Source organism: Erinaceus europaeus, chromosome 8 (genome assembly GCF_950295315.1).
Source record: "Erinaceus europaeus chromosome 8, mEriEur2.1, whole genome shotgun sequence".
NCBI classification, from domain to species: Eukaryota; Metazoa; Chordata; class Mammalia; order Eulipotyphla; family Erinaceidae; genus Erinaceus; species Erinaceus europaeus.
Window position 1 is genome coordinate 111,149,137 of NC_080169.1, and position 22,499 is coordinate 111,171,635.

At 42.8% G+C, this 22,499-nt stretch overlaps 1 protein-coding gene across 2 annotated transcripts in view; it reads right to left on the reverse strand.

Moving 5' to 3' along the window:
- ATP6V0A4 (ATPase H+ transporting V0 subunit a4) overlaps positions 1-4,539 on the reverse strand; it is a 57,911-nt gene extending 53,372 nt beyond the window's left edge. The window contains exon 1 of one of the 2 annotated variants that reach the window (XM_016189135.2): positions 4,394-4,539. The gene's annotated coding sequence lies outside the window, so the exon portion shown is untranslated. The remainder of the gene's footprint in view (positions 1-4,393) is intronic. The other variant, XM_060196654.1, reaches the window with a different exon arrangement.
- Positions 4,540-22,499: the final 17,960 nt, after the last annotated feature.

Here is a 22,499-nt window from a genome sequence, read left to right on the forward strand (position 1 = left end):
CACCAAGGTCCCAGGTTCAATCCCCAGCACATCTCCCCAAGATGGATGTCAGTTGACCCTCCACCACAGGGCTCTGTACTCCCAGTCCAACACCCTTTAGCCTTCCCCTCTCTAAGTCTCCAGATCTTCTGTGAATATTTTTTTAGCTGAATTAAAGTTTAGCAGGAAAATATATATATTTTATATATGTGTGTATATTTACACACATATATATGTATGTATGTATAGATGTAAGTATATAGGTATGTGTATATGACAGGAATCATTTTAAAGCCTAAACAAAGGCCTGAGAGATGTCTCACAGGTTATTGCACATGACTTGCTCTACATGTGATCCTGGTTTTTGGCCCCAACACCACACAGAAGGTGTTATGGTCCTGGGGGAATCTCAGATTCCGTAGTTTCTCTCCCTCTCTCCCTGTCTCTCTATGTGAATGAGAAAGTTGGTCCAGGAAGCAATGAAAAGCAAGGGGCAAGAATAAATATATAGAAGCAAGAATAAGATAACAATTCTACCAATTATTAGATTAAACATTAGATAATAAAGATTAAAAATTATGATTGGGTAAAATGGTGTCACTCCTGGCAAAATGTACGATATCAAGTGCAGCAACCCAGATTTAAGCCCCAGGTCCACCACACTTGCAAAGGGGGAAGCTTCATGAGTGGTGAGGCAGTGCTACAAGTGTCTCTCTGCCCCCTCCCCATATCTCTCCCTTCCCTTTCAATTTCTGTCTCCATTCAAAATAAATAATGTTTTAATTATGATTGAAGACTCAGTGTGGAGGGCATCAGAAGTCAGGGCTCACACTCTCTCTTTTTCTCTTTCTGTTTTTTAAGGCATGAGATTGAGTCTCGTGTTCCAGGGGCTCAACACTGAATTTAGAACTGAAAAAACAGCTCCCTTGGATTGTGTGCCGCTCAGGTTCAAGCCTGGACCCCACCACACTGAAGGAAGTTTTGCTATGGTCTCTTTCTTGCTCTCTCTCTCTCTCTCACTCTGTCTCTCTCTCTCTGCCCTCCCTAAAAAATAATAATATTGAATAAATAACATTATGTGTTTATCATCAGCAAGAGAAAGTAAGTGTGAGAGAAAGACCAGAACACTGCTTAGCTCTTGCCATTTAGTGTTACTATGGTTTGAACCTGGGGCCTCTTGGGTTTCAAGCATGCCAGAACTACACTCTTTTTTTAATTAATTTTTTTATTTATTCCCTTTTGTCATTGTTGTTGGATAGGACAGAGAAAAATGGAGAGAGGAGGGGAAGACAGAGAGGGGGAGAGAAAGACAGACACCTGCAGACCTGCTTCACCGCCTGTGAAGCAACTCCCCTGCAGGTGGGGAGCCAGGGCTCGAACTGGGATTCCTTACTCTGGTCCTTGCACTTTGCGCTACCTGCGCTTAACCCGCTGCACTACAGCCCAACTCCCCCAGAACTACACTCTTATGGGCTGAGCTTTCTCTTGCACAAAGCAGGTGTGGCCTGACACTTCATCTATGACCAGTCCAAAGATATTCATTCCTTCTTGGGAGTGTGGTGTATGGAAAAAATAGAGGCACTGGAATATTCCTGTAACATTTAGATAATTAGATCTATACTAAATAGTGATCAACAGAGCAGTGACTAGGTTCATACAACACAGCCAGCCCCATGCAGGCAACAAGACGGCAGGAATGAGCCAGGTCTGTGGCTCATATACCCAGGATCCCCATCAAAGACCTAGCAAGAAATTGCTCCCCCCAAAACCCAGCCTCTTAGAAAAATGGTTACTCCTCCTGAGTGGGACCCTTTCCTCCTTTAATTTTAGGGCACATGGAGTATTTACAATCTGCCAGCCGCTAAATTTATGCCCCCACTGTGGTTGGTTTTGTAGAGAGGTTGCGAATGTTTTATTTTACTCATTCATCAGTGCTTTTGTTTATTCATTCACTCACTCATTCATTTGTCCTGGTAGTAAAAGAGACCAGAAGGGTGGGGGAGACAGCATAATGGTTATGCAAACAACTCTCAGGCCTGAAGCACCAAAGGTCCCAGGTTCAATCCCCCTCCGCCCCATCCTCACCACCATAAACCAGAGCTGAGCAGTGCTTTGGTAAAATAAAAATAATGATAATACATTTTAAAAAGTAAATAAACTTTATTAAAAAGAAGAAGAAGAAAGAAACCAGCATGCTGGTGCAGCCTGCTATGTAGTGTCAGGATCTGAATCCAGGGCCTCATCTGAACAAAATCTGTTCTACCGCTAAGCCTCTTCCCAATTGTCCCAAATTCACACAGGACAGGGACACCATCTCAAATCCTCAACCTGGTGAACAAGACTATAAGAATTAACTTCTGGGAGTCGGGCTGTAGTGCAGCGGGTTAAGCGCAGGTGGTGCAAAGTGCAAGGACCTGCGTAAGGATCCCGGTTCGAGCCCCCGGCTCCCCACCTGCAGGGGAATCTCTTCACAGGCAGTGAAGCAGGTCTGCAGGTGTCTATCTTTCTCTCCCCCTCTCTCTCCCCCCATCTCTCTCCATTTCTCTCTGTCCTGTCCAACAACGACTACAACAACAATAATAATACTACAACAATAAAAAACAACATGGGCAACAAAAGGGAATTAGTTAATTAATTAATTTAAAAAAAGAATTAACTTCTGCCAGGGCAACAAAAGGGAAATAAATAAATAAATATTGTTTTAAAATGTTAAAAAAAAGAAAGAATTAACTTCCACCTCTGTTCCCAGACTCCTCCTCCCCTACTACCCTCCCCTACACACACACACACACACACACACACACACACACACACAAAGGAAATCTCACCCAGCTCCCTCCGGCCCCGGGATCTTGGTCCATGCTTTCTCCTAGTCCAAGAAACTAAATCCCTCTTTCCTCACCTAGCACCCCCCACACCCAATTTAGCTCTGGGATTTGGGTCTCTCAGTGTAAGGGTCTTCTTCCTACAAGCACCTCTTCACATCTTTCTCCACCAGCCTCAGGGAACCAAGCCCCTCAGCTCCCTTTCCCCACCCCACACCACCCCCAAGCCCACCAGAAAAACACACCACCTCAATTACTTGGCTCAATCCACCAGCCAATGTCAAAACTTCAAATGAGAGCAAGGTCTAGCTTTTACCATATCCCCAAGGTGGCTCAACCACAAAACTAATTCCCTCATAAAAGCAGCTTCATAAGGGTCAAAATCTAAAGCCAGGGCAGGAGAACTAGCTCAACTGGGTCATGCACTGCTTTGCCCAAGTTCAAGCCTGGTTCCCACCCACAGAAGGAAGTTGCAATGCTGTGCTTTTGTGGGGGCTTGTTTGTTTGTTTACCAGAGCACTACTCAGCTCTGGCTTTTGATGGTGCGGGGGACTGAACCTGGGACCTTGGAATTTCAGGTCTGAGAGTCTCTGAGTAACCACTATGCTACCTACTACCTACCTTTGCCCTTATGGTCTTCTCTCTCTCTCTCCTTTCTCTGTCCCTACCTAAAAAAAACAAACAAACACAGTTTTGTTTTGTTTTTAATCTAAAGGCTAAACTCTTCAATGGTGAAAAACACCATTGACAAAAAAAAAATGGTAAGCTGCTTTGCCATGTGAGCAACTCAGGTTCGAGCCCACCCCACCCATCCCCCCATAGGAAGGAAGGAAGCTTCATTCTGTGGTCTCGTTCATTCTGTCTATATTTTGAACAATTAAAATTAAAACTGATTTACTGACCAGGAGTTAAATAAGCATCACCACCTCCCTCTAGAGTCACCCTTTTAAAATGATGTTTCCAGGGAGTCGGGCTGTAGCGCAGCGGGTTAAGCGCAGGTGGCGCAAAGCACAAAGACCGGCGTCAGGATCCCGGTTCGAACCCCGGCTCCCCACCTGCAGGGGAGTCGCTTCACAGGCGGTGAAGCAGGTCTGCAGGTGTCTATCTTTCTCTCCTCCTCTCTGTCTTCCCCTCCTCTCTCCATTTCTCTCTGTCCTATCCAACAACAACAACAATAGTAACTACAACAATAAAACAACAAGGGCAACAAAAGGGAATAAATAAATAAAATAAATAAAAAATAAATAAATTTTTAAAAATTATGTTTCCATAGTGATTACGTTAAATGATTTTGATAAACACTTATGGGTGTATCATTAAACCCCCCCTAAAAAAAAACTATCCTTTTATCCAACGCTGTTCAATCACTAATAGAAATAAAGAGTAATCATTCAAATGAGGCTTAAATCTACACCATTCTCCTTTCTCATTTTACTTTCTTTGCTTTTTGTATCAAAATCCAGACAATCAAAACGTACTCTACTCTCTCATTGATTTTTTTTTTTTTTTTACGGAGCCAAAGTTTTCAGAGACTTGAGCTTGTAGTTTCCTGAAAACCCCTAGCACAGAGTTAGAGTGAGGATGCTTACTTCCTACCGAGGATCCAGGGAGCTGGTCCCGGGGCCGGGGTCCGAGAGACGGGGCTAGCTGTCGCCTGGTCCGGCCACGTCCGGGTGGGACCAGCCGGCGGGCCAGGACTCGGAGGCTGCGGCTCCAGCGCCCAGGGGCGGCTCTGCTGAGTCAACACCCCGCGGTGGGTGCGGACTCCCGGGCCGCCGCCCCCTCCCCGTCCCCGCCCCACCTGCGCCCTAGGCCCCGACCTTGGGGCCTTGCCAGGAAGCAGGACTTTCCCCTGGGGCTGCAGGACTCAGCCCCGGGAGGGGAGGAGGACTGGAGAGGCTTTTCCAGAACCTCCACAGGGCGGTCTTTCTTGTCATTGTTGAAGGTGAACTCATCAGGAGAGGCGAGGCAGGGAGCTAAAACCCAGCTTCTTGTGGAACCTAGGGAAAGAAGGCAGTATGAGGTTTACTCTTTTCCTACTGAGTCTCTCTCTCTCTCTCTCTCTCTCTCTCTCTCCCTCCCTCCCTCCACAGCCCCCACCTCAGATCAGCAGAAGGGAAAGCTAATTCCATGTGCTGCCTCTGCATCCACAGGTAATTTTTAAAAATATTTATTTTATCTATTTTAACGAGAGAGAGATCCAGAGAGATCAGAGCCCTGCCCGGTTTTGGTTTATGGTGGTGCTGGGGATTGAGTCTAGGACCTCAGAGCTTCAGGCATGAAAGTCTTGCAGAACCATTAGCATGTGCCTAGCTCTGTCTCTATTTGAAAAATCATTCCAGGGCAGTGAAGTCCCAGAAATGACCATATAGATAACAAAATTAAATTAAATGTGTATTTGTGGCTGGGGAAGTGGCTCAGTGATAGAGTGCAGGACTTGCCTGCACGTGCGAGGTCCCAAGTTTGATACCCAGCACCCCGTTCACCAGAATGGTGCAGTCATGTTCTCTCTCAGTAAATATGTAAACACACACACACACACACACCATATATATAATTTTAATATTCTAGTTGTTTGAAAGACATCTCATTGGATAGGGTGTGACTTGGGTTCAAGTGCTGGCACCACATGAGAGGATCATAATTCGGAAGAAGCTCCACTGTTTTCATGTCTGTTTGTCTGTCTGTGTGTCTCTTTCTCTGAATGAAAAAATCAAACCAGGTGCAGTGAAATCGCACGTGTGTAAGATTCCAGCTCAGTCAAATAAAATGAATAAAACATAAAAAAAATATAAATACATGTAAGCATAGTAGGGACTCTCTGGGGCTCAGAGCCACATAACTCCACTGCTTCCAGTAGCCTTTTTTTTTTTTTTTTTTTAATTCTTTCCTCTAAATAGAGGATGTGAGATAGAGAGGTAGCGAGGGCAAGACAGAGAGAAAAGGAGAGACACACCTGCACTGCTCTACTGCAGGTGCACCCATTGATCACCCAGGACTGGAACGCAGGTCCTTGTGCATAGTAACACGTGTACTTTACCAGGTGAGCCACCTGCCAGCCCAGGGAGAGAATATTTTCAGACTTGCTTATTTATTTTTTTTGAAGAGTCCCAAGTCAAAGGTCATAAAGTCAGCACACCCATGGGATACTGGCAGGAGTCTAAATCATCTCCCTCTGTCTGAAAGACAGTTGGTATGCCCTTAAACTCAGTGAGCCCACTCTTTGACAATGTGTGTCCTTACCAGAATTTTGCTGCTCCGGGACAATTTTTTCAGCAAGAGAAAGACAAGTAGAAAGACAGTGGAAGATTTCACAGTTCCAAAGCTTCCCCTCCCCCACCCCGCTCCTGGTGTGGTGAGAACTGGACTCAATCCTGGATCACACACGTGACAAAACAGAACCCTTCCCAACCCAAGAATCCCACTTAAGGAAGTCCACCCTAAAAAGAAGATGTTTTAGGGGCCAAGTGGTGGCACACCTGGTTGAGTGCATGTATTACAATGCACAAGGACCCAGGTTTGAGGCCCGGGTCCTCACCTGTGGGGGAAAGCTTCATGAGTGGTGAAGCAGGGCTGCCGGTGTCTCTCTGTCTCTCTCCCTCTCTATCACCCCCTTCGCTCTTGATTTCTGGCTGTCTCTAGCCAATAAATAAAGATAATTTAAAATTTTTTAATAATAAAAAATAAAAAGATGTTTTTATCATCAGTTTCTTTGTTTTTGAGGGACGTGACCTTGGTTTATAGCCCTGTAAATGTTTTAGAAGGATACTTTCTCACCTTCTCAAAATGCATAACTCCACTCCACTAGAACCAAAGCACCCATATGCCTTCACCAAAGTTCAGAGAAATGTCTCCCCCCAAATTGCCCCCTCCCCATCCCCCTTGTTAGGCTGAGTTTCACATTCTGAGGCCACAGCTTTGGGCTTTGCTTATTTTCCTTGCTTTGTTTGTTTACCCAGCATGGGTGAGGTTCTAGCATATATATTTTTTAATTTTTTTTTATTATCTTTATTTATTAATTAGAGAAAGCCATAAATCAACAGAGAAGGGAGAGATAGAAAGGAAGAGAGACAGAGACACCTGAAGCCCTGCTTCACCACTCTCAAAGCTTTCCCCCTGCAGGTGGGGACCAAGGGCTTGAACATTGGTCCTTGTGCTTTATAACATGTGTGTTCAACCAGGTGCACCATTATCTGGCCCCAGGTTCTACCATATTTTCACTTAATTTCTTTTAATATTTTTTGCAGGTATGCTTTAATATTTCTTGTTGGTCTTATAGTGGGAATTGTCATATGCTTTACATTGGTTTGTTCTAGCCCTCCCCCGTCTAGAGAATTGGATCAGTCCTGTTAATTTCGCGGGCCTGCTTGGCCCCGCCCCAAGAAACCCGGAGAGAGGGTTCCTGAGTTCCTGAGTTCGAGAGTTTCTGGGTTACAGAGTAAGAGAGAGTTCCAGTGTGCCAGAGTTTCAGAGGGTTCCTCAGTATGAGAGTTCCAGAGTTCCAGAGTTGGAGAGTTCCCGAGTTACAGAAAAGGAAAGAGTGCTTGCGCCGCCGCAAAGAGACAGCAGAGTTCTGTTTGGTGATTAGTTTGTCTTAGTTTATGAATCGTTGTTCCTGAATAAAGAAATACAGCTTCCCTGCCCAGCCGTTGTCTCCGCGTCTCTGTTACCCGCCATGAAGCAAGCCAGCCCGGCAAGAGCCTCCGAATTTTAACAACATAGTTCCTTTCCTACTGCTTATACAGGAATTCCTTTAGTTATTACTTATCTAAAAAGCTCTTCGTGTCTGCATCGAGCCTGACTGATAACCTAGCAGTATACAGTATTCTTAGCTGGATGATTCCTCCTCTCACACCTTTGAATACATCTTGCCTATCTTGTCTAGCCTTTCATCTTTCTTTTTTTCTCTCCTTCTTTCTTTCCCGGGGGAGGAGTACTAGTGGCTTACAGTCAACAGTAAAATACAGTAGTTCGTACGTGTGTAACATTTCTTGGTTTTCCACATAACACTTTAAACCCCTCTGGGTCCTCCTCTGTCATCATGTTCCAAGACTTGAATACTCCCCTTCCCCCAGAGTCTTTTTACTTTGATGCAATACACCAACTCCAGTCCACCAACTCCTTTCACATTTCCTCTGAGAAATAAGCTGACAGTTCTATGGAATGTCCTTCATAAGTGACTTTGGCTTTTCTCTGGCTTCTTTCAGAATCTTTTATTTGGTTTTGATTTTTGTCATTTTCATTTTCACAATCCCTAGTGAACTTAGATTTTGGAGTAATTTTTCATGGTGCTCTTTGAACTTCCAGGACCTGGGGATCATGAGGCGTATCTATCCCCTTATTTAATTTGGGGAGTTTTCAGTGAATATTTCTTTCAAATATTATTATTTTTTCTTTTTTAAAAAAGATTTTATTTATTAATTAACAGGAAAGATAAGGGAAGAGAAAGTACCAGACATCACTCTGGTTGGTACATGTGCTGCGATGGATAGAACCCAGGACCTCATGCTTGCGAGTCCAGTGCTTTATTCACTGCACCACTTCCCGGACCTATAAATATTAATTCTTTCCCTTTCTCTCTTCCTCTGTGATTGTTGTTCCTCTTGATGTCCCATAACCTCCTCACATTATTTTTATATGTTTTAGTTCTTTTTACGTTTTCCTATTTGGGAGAGGATGGCTTTCTTTACCCTGACTTCTGGATTTCCACTTTGACCTTTGGCCTCTCTCTTCCTGCAGGTATGCCCCTCTTTAGCTCAATCACTTCAGTCTCCATTCCTCTGATTGCTGCAGTGAATTTTTCTGTCATGTCCCTCATCGTTGCTCTGCCTTGGGTACAATCCTATTGCATTAATCTTCTCAATCCTGAGCATGCTTAGGACCACAGCTCTGAGGGCTACACCGGAAGGTTTATAGAACTTTGCTGATAGTGAGTTTTTCTTCAAGCTGTTGTCTTAGCCCATCATCATAGGCAGTTTCCTCTGGCCACATTCAACCACTTGAAATTACCACACCATTTCTGACTTTCGTTTTCCCTTTCCTGCCAGGCTGGTGAGCTGATGGGGTGGGAGGCAGTAGTAGGCTGGACAGATGGCAGTGGCCCTAGGGTCTGATTAGGAGACAGTGGAATGGGGGGTAGAGAGGGGGGACTGAGCCAGGTGAGCAGTGGTGCTAAGAGTGCAGTAGGGCAGCTGGCAACAAGGGGAGTCTCACTAAGTATTATGGAACCAAATGGGGGAGGGGTCTTTACCTCTGTTGTTAGAGTCTCTGTCCTCAGTGTCTGGATTCTGGGCTCTCACCTTTTGTTGTTAGTTTCTCTGAACTCGTTTTCATGCTGATTTTACTGTATGTGTTATAAGTTTTGTGGCAGTGCAGGCAAGAGAAAACAGGGTGTACAGGTCTGCCACTATCTTGGCCAAATGCCCTAACTTTTTAAATTTAATTAATGGATTTATTATTATTAGATAGGGACTGGGGGTTTGAATCTGGGTCCTTGTGGATGGAAGCATGTGTGCTCTACCAGGTCTGCAGTCGCCACCCAGAGTTACAAGCATGATGCTCCAAGTTAGATCAGTGGCATAATATATGCCACTCTGATTCTCTCTTTCTCACCAAGAAACCTTTTTTTAAAAATTTTTTTGTTTATTTATGAGAATGATAGAAGAAGAGAGAAAGAATCAGACATCACTCTGGTACATATGCTGCCAGGGATCGAACTCGGGATCTCATGCTTGAGAATCCAATGCTTTATCCACTGCACCGTCTCCCAGAACCCAAAACACTTTTTTTAAAGCTATAAAAAGAATATACAGCAAAGTTTAGCTAGAAGAATCTATCTTACCTTGGAGTTTTGTTTGCAGTAAGAAGCCTGTAATTTTTTTCCTTTTTTACCAGAGCACTATTCAGTTCTGTTTATGGTGGTGTGAACCTGGACTCTTTGCATAACCATTATGCTATCAGCCCCTGTCCCCCATTTTTATTGGATAGAAACAGAAAGAAATTGAGAAGGGAAGAAGATATAGAGAGGAAAAGAGACAGAAAAACACCTGTAACCCTATTTCACCACTTGTGAAGCTTTTCCCCTGCAGGTGGGAACCAGGGGCTTGAACCTTGGATCTTGTGCACTGTAATGTGATCCCCACCTGGGCAGAAGCTTGTGTTTGTAAACAACAGAATTTTTCCTGGAGTTCAATAAATGCTGATGAGCCCACTACATACTCACTGTGTTCTGGGCTCTGAGGGTACGGCCTTCTGCTCAGGAAGTGATGACCATGTGACGGGAGACAGTCAGAGGGGCTGGGGAGATAGCACAGCTAGAGTGCACCAGCTTTGCATGCCTGAGGTTGCAAGGTTGCAGATTCAGACCCAGATCTTTATAGGGTAGAGCTGAACAATGCACTACTTCAGCCCCCCCTTTAAAAAACAATAAATATATTTTTTAAAAATTTAAAGAAGGGACCCCACTAGGGAAAGCTAGAAACAAGCTGGGAATATGGATTGACTTACCGATGCCCATGTCCAGCGGAGAAGCAATTCCAGAAGCCAGATCTTCCACCTTCTGTATCCCATAATGACCCTGGGTCCATACTCCCAGAGGGATAAAGAATAGAAAAGCTTCCATACAAAGCAAATGTATGTTAACTCTCTTTTCAGCCACCAGGTTCCAGATGCTAGCATGATGCCAAACAGACTTCCCTGGACAGACAACCCCACCAATGTGCCCTGGAGCTCCACTTCCCCAGAACCCACCCTACTAGGGAAAGAGAGAGACAGACTGGGAGTATGTATCGACCTGTCAATGCCCATGTTCAGCAGGGAAGCAATTATAGAAGCCAGACCTTCCACCTTCTGCATCCCGCAATGACCCTGGGTCCATACTCCCAGAGGGTTAGAGAATGGGAAAGCTATCAGGGAAGGGGATGGGATATGGAGTTCTGGTGGTGGGAACTGTGTGGAGTTGTACCCCTCATATCCTATGGTTTAGTCAGTGTTTCATATATATGACATCACAGCACCAAAGCTTCTGCTAGTGTGGTAGCAGCTGGGCTTGTAGCTGGGTTACACCAAGGGCAAAGCAGCGCACTGTACAGATGAGCTATTTTGCTAGCCTTCACCCACCACTACATATTTCTCATTGAAGTGAGCTCTCCTGACTGAGTCACTTCCCTAGCGTTAGGAAGGGTCACTTCCAGTAAGTAAATAAAACCTCTCTCTTGGGGTTCTGTCATCTGAGTGGAGGCTTAGGGGTTGAAATGAACCCACCTCACAAGAAGAAATAGGAGGCATCTGGGGCGGGATTGTACAGGGGTATGATACTTTCTGGGGAAATCCAGTGCATCCCAAGTCCTGCGAAAGGCTCACAAAGACTTCAGAGCAAAGTGTTTGCCATGTATTAACCCATCTAATCCCCTGACGATCATATGAGGTTGGCAGTCTTCCTATTCTCATGTTACACATGAGGAAGTAGAGATACAAAGAGGCTCAGTAACGCACGCACTCAAGGTGACAGTCACTTAGGACAGGCCATCTGACACCAGAGTCCTTGTTTACAATGCCTGCGTGATATTGTCTTTTAGTTTGAAAAAGGCTTAGTTGTTGCTCAAGAAAGAAGAAGCTGGCAGGGTGTGAGGGGGGTAGGATGAGTAGTGACGTGTGTCAGAATAGAGGTTGGGGTTCATTAGATGTTTGGATTTGGGGACCAGAGAAATAGTTCACTGCCATGCACAAGAGTCCAGGTTTGAGCCCTTCAAGACCCCATGGACAGAGCTGTGGTAGAACTGGGGGTAGCATTGAACCTTCAGAGGTTATGGGGTGGGGATATCTCTCCCTCACTCCCTCATTGTGTCTATACATCTGCCTCTCCCTCTGAATAAAAAAACTCAGCCCAGAGCAGTGAAGTAACACACACACACACACACACACACACACACACACACACACGGCTCTGATATCATCATGACAGAAGAGAGGAAAGAAGAAAGTAAGGCAAGAAGTAGAGAGCAGGAGAAGGGAGGGAGGGAGGGAGGGAGGGAGAGAGAAAGGAGAAGCCTGTGCAAATGTTACCAGCACTGGGGAATCTTTGGATGGTGGGTCAGTGCTGCAATGTCTCTCCTTCTCTCCTCTTTCTCTCTCTTGACCTAAAACAAGACAAGCTAAATAATATATTTGCAAGTCAAAGTCTCCATAACTGATTTATACCCAGGATCTATAGACTTCTCAAATGTCACCAGTGAAAGAGAAAAAGAAAAATCAAATCATCCATTTAGAAAATGGACTCCCCCCCCCCGCAAAAAAAAAGCCTTTAACAATGGAATAAAAGCTGCTCATTTAAGTCTTATACATACAAAAAGGGGGGGAAAAGAAGTCATGGAACATATACTCAATGAAATACTACTCAGCAGTTTAAAAAATTGTAGTATATCCTTTGAGACAAAAAGAATGGAGTTGGCAGTGATTATACTTAGTGAAGTAAGTAAGGAAGTGAAGGATGACTATGGGAGGATTTCACTCATGTGTGGAATACAGAGAATTGAAGCACATGAACTTGGATATGTGTGTGCGTGTGTGTGCATGTGCATGTGTGTATATATTCAATGAATATCTATGAGCTTGGGAAGAAATATGTTTACCACTGGAGAGGGGTAGAGGCACAGAACGTTGGTGATGAGAGTGGTGTGGAATTATATGCTTATTATCTTATAATCTTGTAAATCACTAGTAAAAAGAAAAGAAAATGAACCAAACACTTGAAGAGGCATATCACCTATGACGACATACAGAGAGAGAGGACATGGAAGGGCCAGGTGGGGGCTCCATCACTAGAGCACACAGTTTCTATAACAGGGATCCAGTTTCAAGCTTCTAGTTCCCACCTGCAGGGGAAGAAGTTTCACAAGTGGTAGAACAGTGCTGCAGATGTCTCTACTCTTCTCTGCCTCTCTCTCTCTCTCTCTCTCTTTCTCACCATGTATTGAAGGTAAGGGGGAAAAGGCACCAGCAACATCCCTGGTAGCAAAAGAAAGAAAAGAAGGAAGGGAAGAAGGGAGGGAGAAAGGGAAGGAGTAGGGGGACAGGAAGCAATAATCAACATTGATAGTCTCTGGGGGACTACAGATTAAAATCATGATGAAATATCAGTACATATCTCCTCAAACTGCTAAAAGAATCAGTAGCAACACTTCCAAATGGGACAAAAAAGAAGGAGAAATTGGATCTCTCATTCATTTACAGGAAATGGAAAATGGTACTGACATATGGAGAGATATCTTGGCAGGTCTTTGAGAGACAGAGCATGCATCTTTCTCATGTTCCAGTAACCACATTCATGAGCATTTGTCCCAGAGAAATGGAACCAGATTCACCAAAACAGCAAAGGCAGACAAAAAACAAACAAACAAAAAAACTGTCCATCGATTTGTTGATTCGTTTTTAGTTACCTCAAACTGGAAGCAACCAAAGGTTCCTAATTCTGCTACAGGCACACCACAGGACTACCCAGCCCTCAGTGTAGTACACTGCTGTCTAGCACAACCTGGGTTAAGGTCTCAAGGTCATCAGGGTGAGAGGGTGAGAAAGGAAAACAAGACAGTCTGAGAAGGTCATATGCTATGTGAGTATTTATATGATCTTTTCTTTTCTTTTTTTTTAAATTTATTTCTTTATTGGGGAATTAATGTTTTACATTCAACAGTAAATACAATAGTTTGTACATGCATAACATTCCCCAGTTTCCCATTTAACAATACAACCCCCACTATGTCATTTATCATCCTTCATGGATCTGTATTCTCCCAACCCACCCACCCACCCCAGAGTCTTTTACTTTGGTGTAATACGCCAATTCCATTTCAGGTTCTACTTGTGTTTTCTTTTCTGATCTTGTTTTTCAACTTCTGCCTGAGAGTGAGATCATCCCATATTCATCCTTCTGTTTCTGACTTATTTCACTCAACATGAATTTTTCAAGGTCCATCCAAGATCGGCTGAAAACGGTGAAGTCACCATTTTTTACAGCTGAGTAGTATTACTTTGTGTATATAGACCACAACTTGCTCAGCCACTCATCTGTTGTTGGACACCTGGGTTGCTTCCAGGTTTTGGCTATTACAAATTGTGCTGCCAAGAACATATGTGTACACAGATCTTTTTGGATGGATGTGTTGGGTTCCTTAGGATATATCCCCAGAAGAGGAATTGCAGGGTCATAGGGTAAGTCCATTTCTAGCCTTCTGAGAGTTCTCCAGACTGTTCTCCACAGAGGTTGGACCAATTTACATTCCCACCAGCAGTGCAGGAGGGTTCCTTTGACCCCACTCCCTCTCCAGCATTTGCTGCTGTTACCTTTTCTGATGTATGACATTCTCACAGGAGTGAAGTGATATCTCATTGTTGTCTTTATTTGCATTTCTCTGACAATCAGAGACTTGGAGCATTTTTTCATGTGTTTCTCAGCCTTTTGGATCTCTTCTGTGGTGAATATTCTGTCCAAGTCCTCCCCCCATTTTTGGATGGGGTTGTTGTCTTGTTGTTGAGTCTGGCAAGCTCTTTATATATGTTGGTTACTAAACTCTTCTCTGATGTATGGCATGTAAAGATCTTCTCCCATTCTGTGAGGGGTCTATTGGTTTGGGTAGTGGTTTCTTTTGCTGTGAAGCTTTTTAATTTGATGTGGTCCCATAGGTTTATACTTGCCTTAGATTCTTTGTTATTGGATTTGTTTCATTGAAAATGTCTTTAAAATTTATGCTGAAAAGAGTTCTGCCAATATTTTCCTCTAAGTATTTGATAGTTTGTGGTCTAACATCCAAGTCCTTGATCCACTTGGAATTTACTTTTGTATTCAGTGAAATACAGTGGTTCAGTTTCATTCTTCTGCATGTTTCAACCCACTGTTTCCAACACCATTTGTTGAAGAGACTCTACTTTCCCCATGTAATAGTCTGGACCCCTTTGCCAAAGATTAGATGTACATAGGTGTGGGGCCTCATTTCTGGGCTCTCAATTCTATTCCACTGGTCAGTGTGTCTATTCATGTTCCAGTATCAAGCAGTTTTGATGACAATGACCCTATAATACAGTTTGAGATCTGGCAGTGTGATGCCTCCAGTTCTGTTCTTTTTTCTCAAGATTATTTTGGCAATTCTAGGTCTTTTCTGGTTCCAGATAAACATTTGTAGCATTTTTTCTATTCTCCTAAAAAATGTGCTTGGGATCTTGATGGGGATAGCATTAAATTTGTAGATGGCTCTGGGTAATATATTCATTTTGAGGATGTTAATTCTTCCAACCCATGAACATGGAATATCTTTCCACTTCTTTGTGTCTTTTTCAATTTCTTTGAGTAGTGATTCATAATTTTCAGTATACAAGTCTTTCACTTCTTTGGTTAGGTTTACTCCTAGATATTTTATTGTTTTTGTTGCTATAGTAAATGGAATTGATTTCTGGATTTCAATTTCTTCTAACTTAGTGTTTGCATAGAGGAATGCCACTGACTTTTGAATGTTAATTTTATAGCCTGACACCTTACTGTATTGCCTGATGATTTCCAAAAGTTTCTTGCTGGATTCCTTAGGTTTTTCCATGTATACTATCATGTCGTCTGCAAATAAGGAGAGTTTGACTTCTTCTCTTCCAATCTGTATGCCTTTAATTCCTTGCTCCTGCCTGATTGCTATGGCAAGAACTTCCAACACTATGTTGAATAGTAATGGTGATAGTGGGCAGCCCTGTCTAGTACCTGATCTGAGTGGAAATGCTTCCAGTTTTTCACCATTGAGTATGATGTTGGCTGTAGGTTTGCTATATATAGACTCCACTATCTTCAGGAATTTTCCATCTATTCCCATTTTTTGTAGTGTTTTGATCATAAAGGGATGTTGTATTTTGTCAAAGGCTTTCTCTGCATCTATTGATATGACCATGTGGTTTTTGGTCTTGCTTTTGTTGATGTGGTGGATCACATTGATTGATTTACGTATATTAAACGAACCTTGCATGCCTGGGATAAACCCCACTTGGTCATGATGAACAATCTTTTTGATATACTGCTGTATCCGGTTGGCTAGAATTTTGTTCAATATTTTCACATCTATGTTCATCAGAGATATTGGTCTGTAGTTTTCTTTTTTGGTTGTGTCCCTGTCTGCTTTTGGTATCAGGGTGATGTTGGCTTCATAGAAACTGGCAGGGAGTATTCCAGTGTCTTCAATCTTCTGGAAGACTTTTAAAAGTAGAGGTATTAGTTCTTCTTTGAAGGTTTTGTAGAATTGATTTGTAAAACCATCTGGTCCAGGACTTTTATTTTTGTGGAGATTTTTGATAACTATTTCAATTTCATTAGCTGTGATGGGCCTGTTCATGTTATCCACTTCTTCTTTACTTAGTTTTGGAAGTTGGTAGGTATCTAGGAAATCATCCATTTCTTCCAGGTTCTCTAGCTTGGTGGCATATAGTTGTTCATAGAAGCCTCGCATGATATGTTGAATTTCTGCGGTGTCTGTTGTGATATCTCCTCTTTCATTTACTATCCGATTTATTTGGGTCTTCTCCCTTTTTTGTTTTGTGAGTCTGGCTAAAGGTTTGTCGATTTTGTTTACTCTTTCGAAGAACCAACATTTACTTTCGTTGATCTTTTGTATGGTTTTGCTATTCTCAATGTTATTGATTTCTGCCCTAACTTTAGTGATTTCTGTCCTTCTGGTTGCTTTAGGGTTCCTTTGTTGTTCTTCTTCTAGGTCTTTATATATGATCTTTTCTATTTGATGAAGCTGCAGAGATAAAGATCAGAGGAGTGGTGTGTATGTGTGTGTGTGTGTGTGTGTGTGTGTGTCTGTGTGTCTGTGTGTGTCCGTGTGTGTGTAACAAGAAAGATCTTAGATATCTGATCTTTGTGGTGGTGAAGTAGTCCCAAATCTTGATTGTATTGGCAGTTAAAATTTGGCAAAATAACATTGAACAACATACATGTTTTGTAGCATCATCCATTTCCCGCTTCTAATATTACACTGTAGTTACTTAGGATAAAAACAATAGGGTGGGAGTCGGGCAGTAGTGCAGCAGGTTAAGCAAGTGTGATGCAAAGTACAAGGACCGGCCTAAGTATCCCGGTTTGCTTCCCCAGCTCCCCACCTGCAGGGGGATCGCTTCACAAGCAGTGAAGCAGGTCTGCAGGTGTCTATCTTTCTCTCCCCCTCTCTGTCTTCCCCTTCTCTCTCCATTTCTCTCTGTCCTATCCAACAACAATAACATAAGTAACAACAATAATAATCAAAACAAAAAGGGCAACAAAAGGAAATAAATAAATAAATATTTAAAAAATTTAAAAAAAAACAGTAGGGTAACCTGGGAGGTGGCACAATGGTTAAAGCATGAAGACCTAGGTTCAGTCCCTAGAAGCCCATGTACTAGAGTGATGTCTGGTTCTCTTGTTCTCTCTCCTGAAGAAATAAATAAAATCATACATATATATATATATATATGTGCAATAGGGCCAGCGAAATAGTTTGGACAGTGCACTGCTCTGCCATGTGCATGACCCAGGTTCAAGCCTGGCCCCTGTAGCATTGAAGGAAATCTTGGTGCTATGGTCTCTTTCTCTTGCTCTGTCTCTGCCTTTTCTGTCTCTAACTAAAACAAAACAAAGTGATTAGCAAAGTAAGAAAGGAAGTGAAAGACAGCTATGAGGTTGTTTGGTTCATGTTTGGAATAGAGAGAGTTGAAACACATGAACTTGCAAAAAAAAAAAAAAGTAGCCAAGCTGGAAACTCTTCAAAGACTTTATGACAACCAAAATGTTGCAGGTGTGTGTGGGGGTGGGGCGAGGGTGCAGTAAGGGACACACACACACAGGGAAGTCTAGTGCTTACGGTATGGAACTTCATCCTTATAGTTTCATACTCTTGTAAATTATTATGAAATCAACAACAAAAATTTTAATAAAGATATAAGCAGTGACTTATGTTCTGAGTATATAGGACTCCTCCCCCACACACACACCTATAGTTTGTAGTTGATGAAATTTATAACAATTTCCAAAATAAGAGACTTGGGAAACTGATGATGTTAACGCTGCTTAATAACTGGTTTAAAATTAAAAATACTTGTGAGAAAACAAGTGAAGCTATTTTTTTAAAGATTTTATTTTATTGGGACCGAGTGATGGTGCACCTGTTTGAGAGCATGTTAAAATACACAAGGACCCAGGTTTGAGTCTCTGGTCCCCACCTGCAGGGGAAACATTTCACAAGTGGTAAAGCAGTGCTACAGGTGTCTCTCTGTTCTCTTCCTCACTGTCTCCCCTTCCTCTCTCTCGGTTTCTGTTTCTATCTAATAAACAAAGATAATAAAAATTAAATAAAAGAAAAAAAAGATTTTATTTATTTATCCATGAAGAAGATAGGTTGACAGAGAGAGAGAGAGAGAGAGAGAGAGAGAGAGAACCAGACATCACGCTAGTACGTGTGTTGCCAGGGATTGAATTCAGGACCTCACTCTTGAGAGTTCAACGCTATATCCACTGAGCCACCTCCTAGACTAATGCAGGTATTATTTTTAGTATTTTATTTATTGGATAGACATAGAGAGAAATTGAGAGGGAAGGGGCAGATAGGGAGAGAGACATATGCAGCCCTGCTTCACTGCTTGTGAAGCTCCCCCCTGCAGGTGGGGACCAGGAGTTTGAACCATACACATAGTAATATGTGTGTTCTTTTTAAAAATTATTTATTAATTCCCTTTATTTGTCCTTGTTGTTTTATTGTTGTTATTATTGTTGTCTTCGTTGTTGGATAGGACAGAGAGAAATGGAGAGAGGAGGGGAAGATAGAGAGGGGGAGAGAAAGACACCTGCAGGCCTGCTTCACCACCTGTGAAACAACTTCCCTATGGGGAGCTGGGGGCTCGAACCAGGATCCTTACGCCGGTCCTTGTGCTTTGCGCCACCTGCACTTAACCTGCTAACGTGTGTGTTCTATCATGTACACCGCTGCCCAGCCCCTACAGTGCAGCTATTCAAATAAGCACTAAAAGCCTTCTGTTGGCAAGGAGATGTGTTCTTGATATACTGATAGAAAAAACAAAACCTCACATAACTTTATATGTAGTGTTAATTCAACTCATGGGAAATCATCACTGTTGGTGGGGTTTGGGTTTGGAGTATTACCCATGGGCTGTGTCTTTTCCTTTCTTTTTTTTTTTTTTTTTCTAGAATTTCTTTAACAGACGAGTTAAATTCTTGCATTGCAAATCTAAACTGCTTGGGGCAGCATGACTCTCAGATTGCAGGATGCTTGTTATGTTGGAAAGATAAACTGTGTATTACATAACACCCCTCAGCCTCCCCCACCCCCCATCAGCAGCCCATAGTCCCAACAGGTCAATCCTTCTCTACTTGAATATATATATATATATATCTATATATTGCTATTAGTCAGAATTAGTACTGACTGCGTATGAGTGAGCCACTTGAAGTCAGGTCAAGCTATGTTCCCAAATCCCTGTGAAAAAAAAGCAAACCTTTTTGTTTGTTTTGTTTTCAGATTTTTGTAAATTTCTCAGCCGTAATGAGGAACCATGTGAACAAAGACAAAAAATAAGGGGTCAGTGAGGAATTTCAGCTGTCCAGCACAGATTTGCAGATCTGAAGCTCTTCAGGTTCTAGTTCTAGCATCATCACCTGTGCCAGAGTTGAGCAGTGCTCCTCTCTCTCCTTCTCCCTTTCCCTCTCCCTCAAAGAAAAAAAAAGTATATCTGCTAGAAATAAAAAAGACAAAAATTGTGCAAGAAACTCATTTGGGGAGTATAATTTTACTTTTTTTTTCTTTCTTTTGCATGAACAACTGCACAAGACTGAAATTTATAACTGCCTTCAAAGGATTCTCCCATCTTACCCCTGGCGATGGACTAGATTTCATTTCACCTGCTTCTCCGGGAACCCAGTCAAGTGTTCGGCCACACCAAACCACACCAAGTTCAGCAGTGTTCACAGGCCTTTAATCTCTAACTGCCTGTCACACTCCATCATTGCCTCCGACTTTTTTTTTTTTTTTGAGACAGAAAGAAATTGAGAAGGAAGGGGGAGGGAGAGAGGGAGAGACAGAGACAACAGCAACAGCACTGCTTTACCACTCATGAAGCTTCCCCCCCTGCAGGTGGGGAGCTGGGACTAGAAACCCAATCTTTACATACTGTAAGGTGTGCACTCTACCAGAAGCACCACCACCAGTCCCTCTCTTTTTATCTGAAAAGGTCTTCCCACAGCACTGAAGCTCCAGACATAGCAATGACAACAAAAAGATGAAAAAAATATATATCTCTTTCTCTCTTCCTTTGTCTATTGTGAGGTTAATGGCTTATAATACATTTGTTGACACGTGGGTATAATATTTCATCCTCATGTTCGGTGTCTGCAAAACACTCTCAGCCCCAGCTGAGGTCCTTTTCCACCATCATGCACCAGAACTCAATATGCCCCCTCACTGCTCCAGACTGACTTTTTCAGACAGAAAGACAGAGACAGAGATAGAGACATAGAGAGGCTGGACAGTGGTGTATGCAGTTGAGTGCACATGTTACCATGCGCAAGAACTCAGGTTCAAGACCCTAGTTCCCATCTGCAGGAGGGACACTTCAAGAGCAATGAAGCAGGTCTGCAAGTGTCTATCTTTCTCTCTCCCTCTTTATCCCCACCTCTCAATTTCTCTCTGTCCTAGCCAATAAGGAGGAGAGGAGGGGGAGGAGAGGGGGAGGAACAGGGAAAGGGTCAGGGACAGGGAGAGGGAAAGGGAGAGAGAGAGGAGGAGGAAAGAAAGAGAGGAAGAAAGAAAGACCAAAAAAAATTGGTTGCACTGGAATAGTTATGCAGGCACAGGATGCACCCCCTCTTGCCCCCACAAAGAAAGATAGAAAGACATCATGGCTCCAAATTTCCCCTCTGTGCAGAGGGCACTGGCTCAAACCTGGTTTATGCCAGTGAGAATTTAATATCTTATGGGGAAACAGAAGATACACACACACAAGGCATTTCATGCCACATGGAAGTAAGTAAAGCAGTGCTTCTAGCTGCAAGTTGACTTTGCTGTTCTTAATTTTTAATTTTTATTTTGTTTAATATTTTATTTATTTTATGAAAGAGCTACAGAGTCAGAGATCAGAGAAATGCTCAGCTCTGGCTTATGGAGGTGCTGGGGATTGAACCTGGGGCCTCAGAGATTTAAGCATCAAAGACTTCTACAGAACCATTATGCTGTCTTCCCAGCCCTTTTTAAAAAATATTTTTGGGGAGTCAGGTGGTAGTGCAGTGGGTTTAGTGCAGGTGGCGCAAAGCGTAAGGATCCCAGTTCAAGCCCCTGGCTCCCCACCTGCAGGGGAGTCTCTTCATAAGGGGTGAAGCAGGTCTGCAGGTGTCTATCTTTCTCTTCCTCTCTCTGTCTTCCCTTCCTCTTTCCATTTCTCTCTGTCCTATCCAACAACAACAACAATAATAACTACAACAATAAAACAACAAGGGCAAAAAAAGGGAATAAATAAATATTTAAAAAATATTTTTATTGCCACTAGGGTTATTTCTAAGGCTTAGTGTCTGCAAGATGAATCCATCACTCCCAGTGTCCTTTTCTTTTTTTATTTTATTTGATAGGACAGGGAGAAACTGAAAAGGAAAGGAGATAGAGATAGATAGCTACCTGCAACACTGCTACACCACTCATGAAGCTTCTCCTCTGTAGGTGGGGATTGGGACTTGAACCCCAGTTCTGACTCATGATAATAACTGGAAGCACCACCTCCTGGTCCTCACTGCTCTTTTCATGGGGCTCCATTTTTACTTGACAGAGCAGCTGACAGTGGTTCTTCAAAGGTTGGAATTGAGGAGATGATTTCTTAACAACTAATGAAGCTGATAAACCAAAGGGAAACAAGCAACATTGTTGCCAAGCATAAGACATTTTGAACTTTCAATCACAATTAGAGTTTTTGGAAAACTGTGCAGACGAGTTTGACAACATTGTTGATGAAGATATGTCTATGGGGATGATGTTTACACACGTGCTTCTTGGCACGCTGAGATGTGCAGATCGAAACAGAGTGTGACAAGCCTGAAGCCCACAGGGTTCAGCGAGCCAGTGGTTTCCAAGCAGCTGAAGAGTCATGTCATAAAATCATTTGTGAGCAAGATATTCGTGAGAAGTGCATGGTCAGTCTGGAGGTGCAGCTCAGTAGTAGAGGACCTGCTTGCCATATAAGAGACCCTGAATGTCATATCCAGGGCCCACCTCCAGTAAAATACATACAGACATATCTGCAGGGTCATTATATTTTGGAAAAAGAAACTGGGGCTGTGGAGATAGCTCAATATGTTAGAGTACACAATTTGCTTGTCTAAGGCTCCAGATGTCCCGGGTTCAATCGCTGACACCACCATCAGTAACAGTTGAGCGCTGCTCTGGCCTCTCATTTTCCAATTAAAATAAACTAAGTGGTGGTCCCAGAGGTGATGCAGTAGATAAAGCCTTGGACTTTCAAGCATGAGGTCCCAAGTTCAATCCCCCAAAGCACATGCACTGGAGTGATGTCTGGTTCTTTCTATTTCCTTCTATCTTTCTCATGAATAGATAAATAAAATCTTTTAAAAATTAATATTTTTCACTTTATGAGGGGGTGTTAATGGTTTACAGTTCAGTTGTTGACTCATAGGTA